We start from the raw sequence: 16,218 nt of genomic DNA, 5'->3' as shown, positions 1-16,218 counted from the left end.
TAGGCCCAAAATGTCAGCCTGTGTGCTTCTAAGATGCTGCTTGGCCCGCTGTGTTCATCCAGCTCCACACTTTGTTACCCTTTCAGTATCCGCCCACTCTAGTGCTTTTGTAACCCAATTTTGACCACCTCATCGAAACTCTAATGAATACGGGCTCAGCCTATTTAACCATTCCTCATGAGTTTCTCTGTCACCACGGGGATCACAGTGAAGGAATGTACAGCCAGTTCCACAAACATGGCCCACGTGCCACCGAAGCTTAACAAGGTGAACCGTTCTCCTCTCCTTACATCAGCGCAGGAGTGGGCCAATTCAGTTCCTCACCTGTTCCGCCATTTTGTGGCCGATCTGTGGCCTAACTCTTTAAACCTGTCTTCAGCCTATGTCCATTCACACCTTTCCTCAGCAAAATATTATCCATTTCAAGTTTAAAACTGACAACTGACCCAGCATCCAGCACCATTTGGGGAAGAGAATTCCAAACCTCTACCTCCCCTGTGCGCAGAAGTACTTCCTAACATCACCCCTAAACGGTCCGACCCTAATTCTCAGACTATGCCCCTAGTTCGAGAATCCTGACCAGTGGAAATAGTTTATTTGATCTCCCTGGTCTTTTCCTGTGAATAACTTGAAGATTTCAATCAGATCACCCCTTAACCTTCCCAGTTTTGGTGAAAACAGGCCTAATTTGCGGAATCTCTCCCTGAAGTCCAGGGATCATTTTTGTAAACGTACCTTCTACTCTCCCCAGTCTCCTTCCGAAGGTGTGATGCACAGATCTGCTCCCAGTACTCCATCTCCTAAATCTCAAACTCAACCCCACAGCCAGGTAATCTTCAGAGAAGGGTGAAGAGCCTGGGGTCAATCAGATACCACAACGTGTGTGTTAACCGATGCCTACATACGAATCTAAATCTCTTTGTCAGTCCTTTAGGAACAAAGGTGCCTTGATTCTTCTTCACTGTATGGCATTCTGGGGTGGCTGATGAGTCCAGCATGTGGCCTGGATAGGCAGTGCTTGAAGAGTTGAGTAGATGAAATGTTTAGCAATTTGTTGAGTCTCTCTGATGCCTCAGGATCGCCTCTGAAGTCACTGAAGTTGTGGGCAGTGCCTTCCCAAATAGACCTTCTCCATTTTGGTTAACATCGGGACTCCATACCTACATGAGATCATCCCCCATTCCCTGCTGTAGGTCATCTCGCATTCCCTTCTACAGATCAGGTCCCATTCCCTGCTGTAGGTCATCTCGCATTCCCTTCTACAGATCATGTCCCATTCCCTGCTGGAGATCATCCCCCATTCCCTGCTATAGGTCATGTCCCATTCCCTGCTGTAGATTATCCCTTATTCCCTGCTATAGGTCATGTTCCATTCCCTGCTGTAGGTTATCCCCCATTCCCTGCTGTAGATCATCCCCCATTCCCTGCTATAGGTCATGTCCCATTCCCTGCTGTAGATTATCCCTTATTCCCTGCTATAGGTCATGTTCCATTCCCTGCTGTAGGTTATCCCCCATTCCCTGCTGTAGGTCATTCCCCCATTCCCTGCTGTAGGTTATCCCCCATTCCCTGTTGTAGGTCATCCCCCATTCCCTGCTGTTGGTCGTCCCCCATTCCCTGCTATAGGCCATCCCCCATTCCCTGCTGTAGTTCATGTCCCATTCCCTGCTATAGGCCATCCACAATTCCCTGCTGTAGGCCATGTCCCATTCCCTGCTATAGGCCATCCCCCATTCCCTGCTGTAGGTCATGTCCCATTCCCTGCTGGAGATCATCCCCCATTCCCTGCTGTAGGTCATCCCCCATTCCCTGCTGTATATCATCCCCCATTCCCTGCTTTAGGTCATCCTGCATTCCCTTCTACAGATCATGTCCCATTCCCTGCTGGAGATCATCCCCCATTCCCTGCTGTAGGTCATCTCGCATTCCCTTCTACAGATCATGTCCCATTCCACGCTGAAGATCATGCCACCTTCCCTGCTGGAGATCATCCCACATTTCCTGCTGGAGATCATCCCCCATTCCCTGCTGTAGGTCATCTCGCATTCCCTTCTACAGATCGTGTCCCATTTCACGCTGGAGATCATGCCACATTCCCTGCTGGAGATCATCCCACATTCCCTGCTGTAGATCATCCCCCATTCCCTGCTGTAGGTCATGTCCCATTCCCTGATATAGGTCATCCCCCATTCCCTGATATAGGTCATCCCCCATTCCCTGCTGTGGATCATCCCCCATTCCCTGCTGTAGATCATCCCCCATTCCCTGCTATAGGTCATGTCCCATTCCCTGCTGTAGATTATCCCTTATTCCCTGCTATAGGTCATGTTCCATTCCCTCCTGTAGGTTATCCCCTATTCCCTGCTGTAAATCATCCCCCATTCCCTGCTGTAGGGCATCCCCCATTCCCTGCTGTATATCATCCCCCATTCCCTGCTTTAGGTCATCCTGCATTCCCTTCTACAGATCATGTCCCAGTCGCTGCTGGAGATCATCCCCCATTCCCTGCTGTAGGTCATCTCGCATTCCCTTCTACAGATCATGTCCCATTCCACGCTGGAGATCATGCCACCTTCCCTGCTGGAGATCATCCCCCATTCCCTGCTGTAGGTCATCTCGCATTCCCTTCTACAGATCATGTCCCATTCCACGCTGGAGATCATGCCACCTTCCCTGCTGGAGATCATCCCCCATTCCCTGCTGTAGGTCATCTCGCATTCCCTTCTACAGATCATGTCCCATTCCACGCTGGAGATCATGCCACCTTCCCTGCTGGAGATCATCCCACATTCCCTGCTGGAGATCATCTCCCATTCCCTGCTGTAGGTCATCTCGCATTCCCTTCTACAGATCATGTCCCATTCCACGCTGGAGATCATGCCACATTCCCTGCTGTGGATCATCCCCCATTCCCTGCTGTAGGTTATGTCCCATTCCCTGATATAGGTCATCCCCCATTCCCTGATATAGGTCATCTCCCATTCCCTGCTGTGGATCATCCCCCATTCCCTGCTGTAGATCATCCCCCATTCCCTGCTATAGGTCATGTCCCATTCCCTGCTGTAGATTATCCCTTATTCCCTGCTATAGGTCATGTTCCATTCCCTGCTGTAGGTTATCCCCCATTCCCTGCTGTAAATCATCCCCCATTCCCTGCTGTAGGTCATTCCCCCATTCCCTGCTGTAGGCTATCCCCCATTCCCTGCTGTAGGCTATCCCCCATTCCCTGCTGTAGTTCATCCCCCATTCCCTGCTGTTGGTCATCCCCCATTCCCTGCTAAGGGCCATGTCCCATTCCCTGCTAAGGGCCATGTCCCATTCCCTGCTATAGGCCATCCCCAATTCCCTGCTGTAGGCCATGACCCATTCTCTGCTATAGGCCATCCCCCATTCCCTGCTGTAGGTCATGTCCCATTCCCTGCTGTAGGCTATCCCCCATTCCCTGCTGTAGGTCATCCCCCATTCCCTGCTGTGGATCATCCCCCATTCCTTGCTGTAGGTCATCCCCCATTCGCTGCTATAGGCCATCCCCCATTCGCTGCTATAGGCCATCCCCCATTCCCTGCTGTGGATCATCCCCCATTCCTTGCTGTAGGTCATCCCCCATTCCCTGCTATAGGTCATCCCCCATTCGCTGCTATAGGCCATCCCCCATTCCCTGCTGTAGATCATCCTGGCATGGAACTGCCTGATCTCACAGCCACCTGCTGTTTGAAATGTATGAGATTTTGATGAGTTTGACGAGGCCAATACTGAGAGGCTCGTAGCCTCTGGCTGGGAAAACTAAATTACAGAGCGAGAACCATTTCTCAATAAGGGCTCAGCTATTTTGCAGTGGGACAAGGAGAAATCTCTTCACTCAGAGGGTGGTGAATAGTTGGAATCCTGTATCCCCGAGGCATGTAGATGATCAATTATTGAATATATTTCGAGCTGACATCGATAGGTTGCCGAAGGGAAAGCAATGATCGTTGTCTTTGGGCATTTTAAGGCATTTTACCTTTGATAAATTACCAAAGAGAATGATAATGAACAAAATGGACGCTCATAGAGTTACAGGGTCAGTGGCAGTTTTGATAAAATGACTCAGCTTAAGTACAGAAAACAGATTCTTGGTAAAGAGATAGCAAGAACCTCTGATGCTGGAGTCAGAGATAACACGGTGTGGAGCTGGAGGAACACAGCAGGCCAGGCAGCATCAGAGGAGCAGGAAAGCTGATGTTTCGTTGTCTTTGAGACTGCCATATGGGAGGCCTTGCTAGTTCCTAAAGGCTTGTGCGAGGATACTGTTCTGTTCTAATATTTAAAATTGACTGGGATATGAATTTTTGAAATTTTCCAATGACACCAAAAACTTGAAAGTGTGACAAATGATGGAGCTGACTCCATTTAACTGCATCGGGCCAGGGATAGACTATCAGAGTGGAAAGGTAGGTGGTAGATGCAGTTTCATACAGAGAACTGTGAAGGAATCCGGAGAGGTGATAGAAATTTAATGGCACAGCACATACAGGGGAAGGGAGGCCTGGGATTGATGTACGTCAACTTTGGAAGGTGGCAGGACATATGAGAGAGTGGTTAGCAAATTCAATGGGATCTTGGTTTCATAAATAGAGCCATTAAGTCTAAAAGTAAGGTAGTTAGTAGAATTCCAACAATGTGGAAGCAGGCCTAACAGCCCATGAAATCCATGCTGATCGTCCAAAGTGCATCCCACCTGACATTTCCCATGGCTAGAGATAATGGGAACTGCAGATGCTGGAGAATCCAAGATAACAAAGTGTGAGGCTGGATGAACACAGCAGGCCAAGCAGCATCTCAGGAGCACAAAAGCTGACGTTTCGGGCCTAGACCCTTCATCAGAGAGGGGGATGGGTCTAGGCCCGAAACATCAGCTTTTGTGCTCCTAAGATGCTACTTGGTCTGCTGTGTTCATCCAGCTCCACACTTTGTTATTTCCTATGGCTAACCAACTTAGCCTACATGTCCCTGAATGCTACGGGCAATTTAGCATGGCCAATCCACCTGAACCTGCACATCTTTAGACTGTGAGAGGAAACCCACACAGACACGGGGAGAATGTGCAAACTCTGCACAGACAGTTATCTGAGGGTGGAATTGATCCTGAACCCCTGGTGCTGGGAGGCAGCGGTGTTAACCACTGAGCCACCGTGTTAGTCCAGTTGTTTTAATCCTATAGAACCTACAGAAAGCTCAGCTGAGGCTCCAGCCAGCATCCAGTCCTTGTTGCCAGACTTGAGGGAGGGTGCCGAGTGCCAAAGAGAGAGTACAGTGGGATTGACCAGAATGATTCAAGGGATGAGGGATTTTAGCGACAAGGTTAGGCTGGAGAAGCTTGGGTTCATTTGGATAGAAGTTGCAGAGTTATGAAAGGCTTAGATAAGGGAATCTAATGGTCGGTTTGTACAAGGAGTAGGGCACACAGAGTTAAGATTTTAGGCAAGAGATACAGGAGGGATGTGCGGAAGAGCACTTTGTTTTTACACAGCGAGCGGTGATGAGTCTACAGGGAGTGTGGTGGGAGTAGGTGATGAACATTTTCAAAAGGAAATTAGATTTGAGGGAACTTAACTTGCAACAACTGCAGAGGATAGGACTGACTGATCTGTTGTGGAAGAGAGCTGGAATGGAACAGTGAAATCCTCTAAGCTTTCCTTCTCTGAAAGGGGTATCAATTTACTGATGAGTACAATGCGGCTGTGCCTTGGAGTAAACATTCTGAGTGAGCCCTCCGGGCTGCAGAGTAGCAGGCACATCGATTGGGAGCTCAGACGCAGACGTCTCAATCAGAGAATGGGACAGTAAGATCTGCTGATGCTGGAATCTGGGATAGCACAGTGTGGAGCTGGATGAACAGCTGGCCAGGCAGCAGCAGAGGAGCAGGAAAGCTGACATTTCAGGTCAGGACCCTTCTTCAGGAAAAGAAGGGTCTTTCTGAAGAAGGGTCCTGACCCGAAAAGTCAGCTTTCCTGCTCCTCTGATGCCTGCTGTGTTCCTCCAGCTCCACACTGTGTTATCTCATTCAGAGAACAGGCCTCGTTCGTGAGACCCACTGACATCAGCTCTCAAATGCTGAGTGCACTCTCTAGTTCCTTCCTAACGAGTTAGCTGGTGATAAACATGGAATGCGAGAATTCCCCAAATGCTGAGTGCGAGAAGCATACTTGCTTCCTGTTTGCAGGTTGAGGCATGACACATGCTCAGTTCATCTCTGCAGCTTGGTATCGCTCAAAGAGTGACATCAAAAGGCAGTTCACCACAACCTTCTCATGGGCCAACTTGAAACGGGGAACAAATCCTGGCCCAACCAGCCAGGCCCATTCACAAATCATGAATGAATGCAAAAGGGAAAAACCAAAGCTGTTGAAGGCAGGAGCCGCATAAGGGCCGGAAAGGGTTTTCACTGGGCCACAATTCTCAGTGCATTTCGCACAGCGACAGTGTTCTGGCTCAGTAGTATTTGCTGATTCTTCTTTTAATTTGTAACAAAAAGGGACATGGAGGCGTGTCATGGCAGAGAAAACAGGGAGAAAAAGAAGTGAAAGAAAACAAGCAAAGAATTCAAGAAAGAAATCAAGCTGAGTGTGAGGCAGTGCAGACAGGCCCAACACACAGTGCAGTTTCATGGGGTCACTAAAGGCCAACCAGCGACACTTGGTGGGGGACAACAAAATGTGAGTCTGGATGAACACAGCAGGCCCAGCAACATCTCAGGAGCACAAAAGCTGACATTTCGGGCCTAAACCCTTCATCACACTTGGTGGGGGGTGCAGTTTCTGGCCTATGGTTACTCGGGGAAGGCAGGTAGGCTCTGGTACTGGGGACAAGGTGATGTCTCCTTCAGAACGGGAGTTACCTTGTTAAACTTCAGCCGCAGTTTGGAATCTCGATACCACTGTGCCGTTATTAAATATTTGGATTTCAGCCATAAACTCACTCGGTTTCCGGCCTGGTCAGTCTCTGAGCCTGCGGTCGCTCAGCCCTGACAACCTGGCCCTCAAACCCTCAATGGTACCTTCCATTTGCTGATAGCCCCTTCGGAGCCGAGAAGACTGAAAGGCGTGGAAAGGGGTGGTGACACTGGTCGACATTAATGGACAAATCTCTGCACAGCCTTGTTCTCACAGCTGCCTACAAAATAGTGGCAACTTGGATTCAATCTGTGAATGGAGCCTCGCAATTTTACACACTGAATCAACTCATGTAACCATCGAAGCTCAGAGCAGGCGTAGGCCATTCGGCCCTTTGAAACTGCTCCACTATGCAATATGTCAATGCCATATTCTTGCTTTCACCCTCTCCCCCTTGTTGCCTCTGAAAACTGAGATCTTAAATACATTCCTTTATTCATTCATGGGATGAGGGCATCTCTGACCAGGCAGCATTTATTGCCCAGAGGGCAGGTAAGAGTCAACCACATTGCTATGGGTCTGGAGTCACATGTAGGCCAGACCAGGAAAAGTTGGCAGAGATAGTAGGAACTGCAGATGCTGGAGAACCTGAGATAACAAGGTGTGGAGCTGGATGAACACAGCAGGCCAAGCAGCATCAGAGGAGCAGGAAGGCTAACGTTTCAGGCCTAGACCCTTCTTCAGAAAAAGAAGACCTTTTCTGATGAAGAGTCCAGACCTGAAACATCAGCCTTCCTGCTCCTCTGATGCTGCTTGGCCTGCTGTGTTCATCCAGCTCCACACCTTGTTATCTCGGGGAAGGATGGCAGCATCCCTGAAGGATATTAATGAACCAGATGGGTTTTCCCTGACAATGGGCTCACAGGCATGTTAGGGAGAGAATTCCAAAATGGGGACCAACCTCTAAGTGAAGAAATGTTTCCCAAACCTCAGGAACAAGTACTTGGCTGGCCCTGCCTTTCGATCCCTCTGTTATTGATTTCCAGCGACCGCTGTTCATTTCAGATTTCCAACACCCAGCAGTATTTGGCAATCACATGACTGTTTCCTCCCTTTAATCCACTGTCCTGAGGATGTGGAGGGTGCCATGCAAATGCCCATCAGTCGACGACAGCCTCGATGGTCTCCTGTTACTTGTTGTGCCTCTCTCACACGCTCCATCCCTTCCTCTCGCTTACACCTCCTCATCGCTGACGATCAGAAATGCTGTCGCTCTGCTGGGACCTCACTAACTCGAGGCTCAGTCTGCCCTGCCCAGGGATGTCAAAGAACCTGCTGTGCTGTTTAAATAGAAGGGGAATCACCTTGGCAAATATTCGCTCCCCCCCAACCAATATGACAGGAACAGATTCATTGTGGGATCTTGCTGTGCACAAGTATTTGCCGGGTGTCCTCAGTTACAACAGTGACACACACAATTGCTACATTCTGATCTCATATCCAAGACAGCTCCCAAAGTGAGCATATAAATTGGTTAGAGAGACAAACAGGAGGCTGGAAGAACGCAGCAGGCCAGGCAGCATCTGGAGGAAAGGAGTGGTTAACGCTTCGGATATTACCCGTCTTCAAGACTGGGTGTGGGAGTGGGTGGGTCTGCAGATAAAGCGGGGGGATGTGGGGTTAGCAGGATGGTGGACACTGGTGGGCACTGGTGGTAGGGATGACCTGGTTGATCAATGGGAGGGATGAATCCGGTTGGTGGCTGGAAGGGAGGGTCAGAAGGTGGAATGGAAGGGAGGATGTGAGGCTGGAAGGGGAGCCAGGGAGATGGGTGGGAATTTGAAATTGGAGAATTCCACATCAAGCCCTCCGGGCTGCAGGGAGCCTAGGCAAAAGGTATAAACTAACCGCTAAGCCAAGGTTTAAGGCGATTCGTGGTTTTGAGGTGGTTTCCTCTGTGAGCTTTCGATAAACCCTCACATGCGGTGTCAGAGCTGCGCCTTAGAAAGCCAATGCTGTTCCCAAAGAATAAAAACCGCATCAGTTTCGCCATCAAGTGCCATCTGGAGGTTGGTCCAAGCAGATCTTACACACTAATCGCAGTGAAGCGAAGACCACACGAGATAAAAGGGGAACAACTGACAGCGAGCTGCTAATCCAGAAGCTGCCATGCAGAGTTGCGTTTTCTCTCTGTTTGCAAACAGCAGAGGAGCTCTGACTAAAGAGAGAGAAGCTCAGTCTGAACAGTCTCCGCTTAACACTCACCACAATGCCAATATCATCATGCCCAGTGCCAATGGGAATTCCTGGCAACGAAACTGTTAGCTGATGCCAGCAAATCATGTGCCTCTTGGGAAGATGACTTTGTCAACGGGACTGAAAGAACATTCTCATCAGGCAAGCCAAGATTGACCCGTTAAAGGCAGACATTTAGCTCATGAGGGAGAGAAAATGTTCGATGATTTTAATCTACTCACTGGTCAGGCTGCGTCCAGATTGAAAATGACAACAGGGTTTCTCACCATTTGAACAGACGGACTGAAAAATGTTCCTCCCCAATCTCACACTCATTCGCACCCACCCCAACCCCAGTCCCTCACACTAACACCCCCCCAACCCCAGTCCCTCACACTAACTGTCCCCCAACCCCACTCCCTCACACTCATTCACCCCCCCACCCAATTCCACTCATTCACACTCATTCGCACCCCCCAACCCCACTCATTCACACTCACACCCACCCAACCCCAGTCCCTCACACTAACTGTCCCCCAACCCCACTCCATCACACTCACACCCCCTCAACCCCACTCCCTCACACTCATTCGCCCCCCCCAACCCCACTCCTTCACACTCACACCCCCCAACCCCAGTCCCTCACACTAACTGTCCCCCAACCCCACTACCTCACCCTAACTGTCCCCCAACCCCACTCCCTCACACTCACTCTCCCCCAACTCCACTCCTTCACACTCATCAGGCCTGTCACAGTGGTATGTCGATGTTGTTTGAATCAAACAGTACTTCCCTCCTGTCATTCAGCATACAGTGTATCAAAACCACTTTGTACCTCAGGCATGCGCACCAAATCCCCTCAGCAACGCCCAGTCCTGGGTCCTCACCAATCACACTTCAGTCAACCAGGCCCTTCTTGACCTCTGACCCCTTTCATTCTGAAGAAAGATGTTGCAAACCAGTATTCAGCAAGCACGTTTTCAAGCTAAATCTTACTTTAGATCTGACGCAAGCTTGGCAGGGGATGTCACGATCTGCTTCCATTCTGCCCATCTTTCAATGCCACTGGCTTTCTGTTTTCTGCCCCAAAACCTGTCTGTTTTGTTCTTTATTTTTTGACGGGATGTGGGATTCCTTTGTGGTTAGCCTTTGGAGAGATATTGGCGCGATGGTGGTCATGTGAATCTTGAGGCCGAGGGCACAGATTCTCATACCACTGTGGCACCTGCCTTTGCCAGTGATGCCCAGATCCCATGAAAGAATGAAACCAAAAAAAAATTGATGCCTGCCTCTAGTTGTATATAGACTCAAATAAAAAACAGACAATTGCTGAAGAAACTCAGCAGGTCTGCCAACATCTGTGGAGAGAGAAGCAGAGTTAATCTTGCAAATTCAATTGGACTCTTCTTCAGAATTACAGCCTTAGTCCTCATGGAGAACAGGGCGTTATCTGGTTCAACGCAAGCCAGCAGCTGGGGGAAGGGCCAGCAGTGGGGGGCGGTGGGTGGGGGTACGGAGTTGTGGGACCAACGTTTAGAGAGCATGGAATGCGTTGCCAGCAGCAGTTGTGGAAGCAAGGTCATTGGGGACATTTAAGAGACTGCTGGACATGTATATGGTCACAGAAATGTGAGGGTGCATACATGAGGATCAATGGTCGGCACAACATTGTGGGCTGAAGGGCCTGTTCTGTGCTGTACTGTTCTATGTTCTATGTTCTATGTTCTATGTTTAAGGAAGTCAAGGGGTATGGAGATAGGCAGCAAACTGGGGTTGAGACTTCAGCCATGATCTTATTGAAAGATGGGGCAAGCTTGAAAGGCTGGAAGGCCTAAGTCCTTTGTTGCTATGGTAGAGCACGGGACATTATTTGGAGACGGTGGAGGAGTCACAGATGTTTTAGAATTACAGTTAGGTCTAATGTCACAGATAGTCAACTACAAGGAGCACAGTGACATGTTTACAATGTCACCCTACACAACACCATCTTAGGGACAAAGTATGAAGGTATAAATCTTCGGTACAAAATAGAGAAATAAAGAATAGTATTTACATTGCCTTACAGTTGTTCATAGTATAGGTTAGAAAAATAAGAAATAGAGTTAAAAAGATAAATATTACAGTCTTTCTGTGAAGGTCCTGCAGTAGATTAGATTAACATATGGGACTGACCAGGTTTGCAAGCCACTGACTGTCCCCTAATCCCAAAACCTTCCCCGCTCCACTCCAGGTCTCCAGCTCATCCGCTCCAGGCTTCCAACCCACCCTGCTCCAGGCGTCCGTCCCGCTCCTCTCCAGGCCTCTGTCCTACTCTACTCCAGGCCTCACGGTGACACGGTGGCTCAGTGGTTGGCACTGCTGCCTCACAGCCCCAGGGGCATGGGTTCAATTCCACCCTCAGGAAACTGTCCGTGTGGAGTTTGCACATTCTCCCCGTGTCTGCGTGGGTTTCCTCCCACAATCCAAAGATGTGCAGGTTAGGTGGATTAGCCGTGCTAAATTGCCTGTAGTGTTCAGGGGTCTGTAGATTAGGTGGGTAATAGGGGGATGGGTCTGGGTAGGATGAATCAAGGGTCGGTGTGGACTTGTTCCCACACTGTAGGGATTCTAATTCCAGCCCACTCTGCTCCAGGCTTCTATCCTGCTCCACTTCAGGCCTCCAGCACACTCTGATGATGTCACCACCACTCCAAGGTAAGTTGGGAAGAGTTTATTGTTGATGGCCTTTTGAAGACCCCAAAACAAGCCATCTCTTCCATTGCCCTTCTCAGTAACATTTCCCACAATTCAATTAACCTTTGACTGTAATACTGTAATACTCCCAGCTTCCCACTTGTGTTCCCTGCCATTTACGCCTGTGCTTTACCGCATATTCCACCAGGAATGACTGGGCATCTTTCCCCCATAAACCTGAAAGCCTCAATTCAATGGCCATACCTAGTCTACACCTGACCCTCAACCCTCCCACCCAAAAAAAGGAAACACCAGCCCAATTTCCTTCAGTTTTTCAAACTTAAAATCCTGGCACGCCTTAGTCACAGGCTTCTGCAATTCTTCCTGTGACTGAGAGCGAAAGATTGACGAGCAATTAGTCTACAAGAGCCCTTAAGAGTACTGATGGGCAGAGGGATCTGGGTGCACAGATACACAGCTCACTGAAAGTGGCAACACAGGTGGAAAAGGTAGTTAACAAGGCAGATGGCATGCTTGCCTTCATCGGCCGGGGCATTGAGTTTAAAAATTGGCAGGTAATGTTGCAGTTTTATAGAACCTTAGTTAGGCCACATTTGGGATATTATGTTCAATTCTGGTTGCCACACTACCAGAAGAATGTGGTGACTTTGGAGAGGGTATAGAAAAGATTTACCAGGATGTTGTATGGAGGGCATTAGCTATGAGGAGAGTTTGGAGAAACTTGGATTGTTCTCACTGGAACGATGGAGATCAAGGGGCAACGTGATAGAGGCCCAGAAGATTATGAAGGGCATGGGCTAGTGGACAGTGTGAGGCTTTTGCCCAGGGTGGAAGAGTAGTTACCAGGGGTCATGGGTTTAAGGTGTGAGGGGCAATGTTTAAAGATGATGTACGAGGCAGGTTTTTTACACTGGGGTTGGTGGGTGCCTAGAGCTCGCTGCCGGGGTGGGGGGGGGGGGTAGTGGAAGCAGATATTATGGTGACATTTAAAGGGCATCTTGGCAAATATCTGAACAGGATGGGACTAGAGGGATACGGTCCCCAGAAGGGTAAGGCGTTTTAGCTGTGACGGACATCATGTCAGTGCAGGGTTGAAGGGCCTGTTCCTGTGCTGTAATTTTCTTTGTTTTTTGTTGGTTGGCATGGGAGTCAACAATGAATTAGTCTGATTGGCAGTGTTGCAAATAGCTGGCCATGGTAACCCACCTAGAGTGAGCTGCAGGTACATGTTCCTGAGTGGGATTATATGAAACCCTCAGTGGCCTGAACACAGCCCAAGCTGAGCATTCGACATCCAGTAACCATGCCCAGGACGGTAAAAGTGAAGTTTGGCATATCTAGTTTCCGAGGGCTGTCTCTCACGAATCAAAAGCAAAACATGTCAAACTTTCGAGAGGTTTGCACAACCTTGTGTAATAAGTGGAACACAAGAACACTCTGTGGACTGCACACTTTCCGAGGGAATGGGTTCCAAGTTACAGTTCGAATTCAATGTGCATGATTCACTGCATTGGCTAAAGTTGATGGCCACAGACAGAATGAGTGCAGTGAATGGTTTTTGTGGACTGCAGCCACAAACCATGAAACATTATGTATTTTACCAATAATTGCTATAGATGTAGTGAATGTTTCTGTGTATAATACCATAAAGATAAGTCAGGTACTGAGTTACAAACAGAGATCAAAAACAGAAGTTGCTGGGAAAGCTCAGCAGGTCTGCCAGCATCTGTGAAGAAAAAATCAGAGTTAATATTTCAGGCCCAGTGACCCTTCGTCAGAACTCTTGATTGTTCGAAAGACAGCGATGGGATTTTGAGAGTGCGGTGGCGGGAGGGTTGTATCCGGAAGTGGTGCATTTGGAAATGAAAAGGAATCCAGCACAAGGATGCGATCGATACAAAGGGAGGAGCAAGGTGGCACAAGGTGACAACATTAAGGAAGGGTGACTGTGAATTATCGAGTTGTTACGGATGGGGGGGGGGGGGGGGGCCTAGTGGCTTCAGAGCATGGCTTCCACCCCTGGCCACTCTCGAGCAGAGACGGAGGCGAGGTTTAACAAGCAGGGGCACACTGGCATGGCCGCAGTCTGGGTGGGGGAAGTCGGTGAAAGGATTAGGCCTCAGCGGCTACACTGGACACAAAGGTCAGTGAGAGAGTGGCATGGCAACATCGGGTTAGACTCACAGAGCTGTAGAGCACAGAAACAGACCCTTTCGGTCCAACTCATCCATGCCGACCAGGTATCCTGAATTAATCTAGCCCCATTTGGGTTGTTGCTAAGCAGGTAATACCAAATGCCCAGTGAATCCTATCAGAGAATTCCAGGAAGGGCCCATGAGGAAGTTAGAGACTTAAATAAGACTGGATCACCAACTCCCCCCGCCAACCAGATCACCAATCGGGAATCTTCAGTCCCACTCCTGCTTTAGCCTGGAATCTACCGGATCCTTTCTCATTGCCTTCGTCGATCCCAAGACATTCAGGCAGAGACTAACTCTTGTGATTGCCTGACTTTTATACAAATTAATCATTGTCCTTTCCAGAACAGGACATGGTCTCACTGAAGGGAGAGATGGGTGAGTCTTGCAACAGGTTCTGGCCAAGATAAAACATCATGAAGCAATTTAAGAGTGAGGGGCATACAAATGTAAGCCATCAGTATTCGAGAGCTCTGTGCCCATGATAGGGGGACAGCTTTAAGACATTTTCTGAAGTGCTTGCTGACGAAGGGAAGGCAGTGTACCTTTCAGACATTATGGCAGTTACAGTCCAATGGGACCAGCCCATAGCCTGGAACAGTAGGTTGGAGGGAAATGGTTGAATCAAGTGGGGAATTCGTTGCCAGTTCATGCTGAAAAGTCACTTGCTTTCTTAATCTCCGCACACAGCTCTGAGGATACATAATTCTCCCTTGTTTTAAGCCTGAAGCTCCTGCCCGAGTGTGCATTGACCAGTGGGCCCTTCGTTTGTTTGAAAAGCATTGTTTACCATTTGTGTTTGTCTCTCAACTGATTGCTGTGTGAGAGAATGTGCTGCCTTTTATTACCAGGTGTGTGTCTGTGTGTGTGTGTGTGTCTGTGTGTGTGTGTGTGTGTGTATCAGTGTGTGTGTGTGAGTGTGTGTGTATCTGTGTGTGTGCGTCAGTGTGTGTGTGAGTGTGTGTGTGTGTGTGTGTGTGTCAGTGTGAGTGTGTCTGTGTGTTTGTGTGTGTGTGTCTGTGTGTTAGTGTGTGTGTGTATCAGTGTGTGTGTGAGTGTGTGTGTATTTGTGTGTGTGTGTCTGTGTGTGTGTGTGTGTGTGAGTCTGTGTGTGTGTGTATCTGTGTCTGTCTGTGTCTCTGTGTGTGTGTGTGTATGTGTGTGTGTGTGAGTGTGTGTGTGCACGCGCGTGTGTGTGTAAGTGTGTGAGTTCGTGTGTACACCTATCTGTGTGTGTGTGAGTGTTAGGTTGCGTGTACGTCTATGTGAGTGTGTGTGCACGTGTGTGTGTGTCTGCGTGTGTGTGTGTGTGTAAGTGTGTGAGTTCATGTGTACACCTATCTCTGTGTGTGTGAGTGTTAGTTTGTGTGTACATCTGTGTGTGTGTGTGTGTGTGTGTGTGTGTGTGTGTGTGATAGTGCATGTGTCTGTCTGAGTGTATATGTCTGTGAGTCAATGTGTGTGTCTGTGTTTGTGTGAGTGTCTGGGTGACTGCGTATGTCTGAGACTCTGTGTGTGAGTGTGTGTGTGTGTGTGTGTGTGTGAGATTGTGTGTGACTGTATGTGTGTGTGTGTGTGTGTGTGTGTGTGTGTGTGTGTGTGTGTGTGTGTGTCTGAGTGACTGCGTGTGTGCGAGAGTGTGTGAGAGAGAGAGAGACCATGCTGGAATCAACTGTTGTGATCTGTCAAAACTGTAGTAAAGCTTTGTAGTTCCAAACATGTCAACATTTCGCCTGATTTCACATTCACTTCTGCTTTCAGTCTGACTGTACTTTGGAACTAGTTTGCGAGTCGCTTGCTAATGCTCAGGCCTCCCACTGAGCTGAGAAGTTTTGTTTTACCCTGACTGGCTGCCTCTCAGGATGAAGTTTCTGATGTGTGCACTGTTCTCCATTTACTCCATAGAACATAGGCCAGTATGGCATAGGAACAGGCCCTTCGGCCCACTTCTGTCCCCATCTTCCCCTCTCAATAGAGTTTGTGAATTCGAGATCTATTCCAGAGAATGCAATCTAAAATCCAAGCTGGCAACTGCTGAGGGAGTTCTGCGAAACTCTGTCTCTCAGTCGAGATGTTAAACTGATGCCCCTTTTAGGCAATATTTATCACTCCGCTAATATCGCTGAAACAACCCATTTTGTCAAGTTCACATTGCTGTTCGTGGGAACTTGTGATGCGTGAATTGACTGCCCTGTTTCCTCTGGGACAACCATGACTAC

This window comes from Stegostoma tigrinum, chromosome X (genome assembly GCF_030684315.1).
Source record: "Stegostoma tigrinum isolate sSteTig4 chromosome X, sSteTig4.hap1, whole genome shotgun sequence".
NCBI classification, from domain to species: Eukaryota; Metazoa; Chordata; class Chondrichthyes; order Orectolobiformes; family Stegostomatidae; genus Stegostoma; species Stegostoma tigrinum.
The sequence above is the reverse complement of the archived record's forward strand: the minus strand, read 5'-3'. Positions refer to the sequence as shown.